This window comes from Pan paniscus, chromosome 14 (genome assembly GCF_029289425.2).
Source record: "Pan paniscus chromosome 14, NHGRI_mPanPan1-v2.0_pri, whole genome shotgun sequence".
In the NCBI taxonomy this organism is placed as follows: Eukaryota; Metazoa; Chordata; class Mammalia; order Primates; family Hominidae; genus Pan; species Pan paniscus.
This window is the reverse complement of record NC_073263.2, coordinates 74,618,016-74,622,118: the sequence shown is the minus strand read 5'-3', so window position 1 is coordinate 74,622,118 and position 4,103 is coordinate 74,618,016. Positions and strand designations below refer to the sequence as shown.

The 4,103-nt window shown below is 40.7% G+C and overlaps 1 pseudogene; it reads right to left on the bottom strand.

The window, feature by feature from the left end:
* Positions 1-1,055: 1,055 nt before the first annotated feature.
* On the bottom strand, positions 1,056-3,844 carry LOC100978550 (26S proteasome non-ATPase regulatory subunit 10-like; annotated as a pseudogene).
* Between the last annotated feature and the right edge of the window lie 259 nt (positions 3,845-4,103).

Here is a 4,103-nt window from a genome sequence, read left to right as displayed (position 1 = left end):
GAGATATCATTTTTCCTCATACACAGGCGAGGCTGGCTCTATTCATAGCTTTTTAAATGATAAGTTTAAATGTTAACATAATATTGAAAAAAATCCTTGGAAGGTAGCAGTTGGTAAGTACTTGGTGTATACAATGCTGAATGGTGGTCATTACTAGCATTGCAACCAGGTGAGTAGAAAAATCCCATTCTGGGACTTAATACCATGTACAGTAACAAATGCAATCAATTGAAATGTTCCTCTTAGAACAGGCCTTGCTGTGTGCCCAGTCTTTGCCACATACTATTTCATAAAGTATGCAACTTTCAAACCACCTCCACATAAGATTTCACTCTGCTGTTGAGAAATTCTTCCTCATGTCTAAGTAAATCACCCTATCTGCAGTTTAGCAATTCTGTTTCCTCACATCTTCAGCAACATCTAACATTCTGTATTAACATATGTCTTCAGCTGGGTAAGGTGGCTCACACCTGTAATCCCAGCACTTTGGGGGGCTGAGGCAGGTGGATCACAAGGTCAAGAGATCGAGACCATCCTGGCCAACATGGTGAAACCCCGTCTGTACTAAAAATACAAAAATTAGCTGAGTAGTTGTCCCAACTACTCAGGAGGCTGAGGCAGGAGAATCACCTGAACCTGGGAGCCGGAGGTTGCAGTGAGCCGAGGTCGCACCACTGTACTCCAGTCTGGTGACAGAGCAAGACTCCTTCTCAAAACAGAACAAAACAAAAAAACAAAAAACAAACAAAAACAAACAAACAAAAAACATATATATATATATACACGTAAGAAGAGAGATATATATATCTCTCTTCTTACAACAAAAAACTCAGCCTAATACCACAAAATGAACATAGCAGAACTGAAAAAAAATTTCTCTCTCCATATGGTACTCATGTACTCTAATTGGACTGTTGGTTGCAAATTTAAAAATAAAATTTGGGAATCAGAAATTGTTTGAGTTGTGGATTCCCACGTGCTGTTTCTAAATGTAAAGTCTTCGTAAAACGGCCTCCTGAGCTGCCAGCATAATTATGGTGAACAGGTTAGGAAGGACATCTCAGTTAAGGCTCTGCATGTTGTTCTGTGCTTTATAGGGAAAATTAAGCATTTTTGAGATTTAAATCTTATTCTTCATAAGATAACTTTTTTGACCTACATGAACATTAATGAAAGCACTAATAATTATAGCTTTTTGCTGCTTGGCCTAAAACAATCTTTCTACTATAATTAGATTTGAAGGGGAACTAGGAAAGACTTTCCATAAAATGCTGTCACAAATTCCCTCCAAAACTGCTTGCCTGTAATTAAGGTGCATTTACAGATCTGATATTCCTTAAAAGAAACATTAACATCACAAAGACCAATCATTCATGGTCAACAAAGGGGATTCAGATTCTCTGATCAAAGCAGTAATCTCTTTTACAGTTGTTACTTTTGAAGTATCTTCAGACAGAACAAACACACATTGACTAGGTAAACAGGTATAGCTGTGGGCTAATTTGCTCTTTCCAGGATTAGACTGTTTTCCCACAAGACTCAAACATAGTAAGGTATAGCCTGTTTTCCATTCCAAACCCTAAACTGCTGATGCTAAGGAGTAATGTTAAAAGGGAAAAGTCCCAAATATGGTTTTTACTATTAAAACTGTAAGGTCATCATATATATCATATATTTATTTATTTATTTTTATTTATTTATTTTTTTGAGACGGAATTTCGCTCTTGTTGCCCAGGCTGGAGTGCAATGGCATGATCTTCACTCACTGTAACCTCTGCCTCCCAGGTTCAAGCGATTCTCCTGCCTCAGCCTCCCAAGTAGGTGGGATTACAGGCATGTGCCACCACGCCTGGCTAATTTTGTATTTTTACTAGAGATGGGGTTTCACTGTGTTGGTCGGGCTGTCTCAAACTCCTGACCTCAGGTGAGATCCACCCACCTTGGCCTCCCAAAGTGCTGGGATTACAGGCGTGAGCCACCGCGCCCAGCTGGTCATCTTATATTTTTAATATAACCTTTCCTTTTTCTCAAAATTGCTTGTTTTAAAAAATGTCAGCAAGCTTTTAAAATGATAAACGGCAGAAAAATACACATTACAGGTGGTTAAGTGAAAGAGTACTGAATTTGGATTGCGAAAATTTGAATTTGAGTTTCACCTTTCTCTAGCTGTAAGGCATTGAGTACATTCCTTAACAACTCAAGACCTTTCCCTGAAAATGTAAAATCGGGATAATAGCACATCCCTAACTAGGCTGTTTGTGAAGGTCACATAATGGACACACCAGGACAGGAGTAGGCCCATTTTAAAAATTAAAGCATTATCCAAATAGGCAGTTTGGAGATTTAAATAAGAATATATGGGTTTTTTTATTTTTGTTTTTGTTTTATTGTTGTTGGTTGGTTTTTTGTTGATGTTGGTTGGTTGGTTGTCGTTGTTGCTGTTTTTGAGACAGGGTCTTACTCCATCCCCTAGGCTGGAGCGCAGGGGTCTGGTGCGATCATGGCTCACTGCAGCCTTGACCTCCTGGGCTCAAGTGATTCTCCTGCCTCAGCCTCCTGAGTAGCTGGGACTACAGGCATGTGCCACTATGACCAGCTAATTTTTTTGTTTTTGGGTTTGTGTGTGTTTTTTTTCTTGTTTACCAGTTTATTATAAAGGACATTATAAAGGTATAGATGAATGGGCAGCTGAAGAGGTACATAGGGTGAGGTCCAGAAGGGTCCCGAGCATAGGAGCTTCTGTTCCCATGAAGTTGGGGTGCACCACTCTTCTGGCATGTGGATGTGTCACCAACCTAGATGCTCACAAAACCCCTTGGCTGCTGCCTAGTGCAATGCTGTAGCCTCATAATGGTCCTTAGCATGAGGATTAGCCCTGCCTTCTAGTAACATGACAGCAATCTCATGCCTATTTTTGGAAGCTGCATAATGTAGGGGAGTACAGTCATTTTGATGGACAGCATTCACTTGAGCACCTTTTCCCAGAAGGGCTTTTACAATCTCATCCCGGCCAGCAGAAGCCGCAATTTGAGAGGAGACCAACTTGCATCGTCTTTATCATTCACTGGCACTCCAAGTTGCAACAAAAATTCATCAATTCCTTTATGTCCAGCTGAGCATGCCTAGTGCAATGCTGTTCTGCTGTCCTGGTCAGTTCTAGTAGCTAGGGATTTATCGGCCAGAATACCCTCTTTGAACTCTTCCAGCTTCCTGCTGTAGGCCAGATTGCAGACCATTAGGTTAGACACACACCCCTCCATTTTGCTTTCCCAGGAACTCGTGTGTGTGTGTGTTTTGAGACAGGTTCTCACTCTGTCACCTAGGCTGGAGTGCAATGGCACCATCATGGCTCATCACAGCCTTGATCTCCCGGGCTCAGGTGATCCTTCCACCTCAGCCTCCCGAGTAGCTGGAACTACAGGTGTGTGCCACCATGCCTGCCTGATTTTTTTATTTTTGGTAGAGATGGGGTTTTGCCATGTTGCCTAGGATGGTCTCCAACTCCTGGGCTCGAGCGATCCGCCCACCTCAGTCTCCCAAAGTGCTGGGATTACAGGCATGAGCCAATGAGCCCAGCTAAGAATACACATTTTTAAATCTCATTGTTTCTCTGGATAAACATTCTTGAAGTCCTAATGAGTAAAAAGAAAAAAAAAACAAAACAAAAAACTTTACCACCTTGTAACAGCTTATGTTAAACGTGCTTCAGGAAACTCAAGCTCTGTGACTCAAGAATATTATACAAGTTTCTTTTCTAAAGTGCTTTGCAGAGCCCTTTAAATCTCCAAAAGAATCACAGTAGTATGAAATGTATGTCAAACATTTGACAGTACAGCTGTTTTATCCTGAGGCTATTGGCGGAACTAGTGTTCCTTCAAAAACACTTTGGGAATTGCTGTCTTTTAGTTGAGTAGCGAGCACTTAGATCCTCAAGCAAATCTATTTTTTTTTTAATTCTAAAAAAGCAAGTCTATTTTTTTAGGCTGTATCATTTGGTATAAGATTACAGTTAATGGCCATATAGTGTCCTAAAGTCAATCGCAGCATAAGGAGTTTGTAAAAATTTGCCACTGTGAGTCTATATATCTAGCAGCTCCACCACT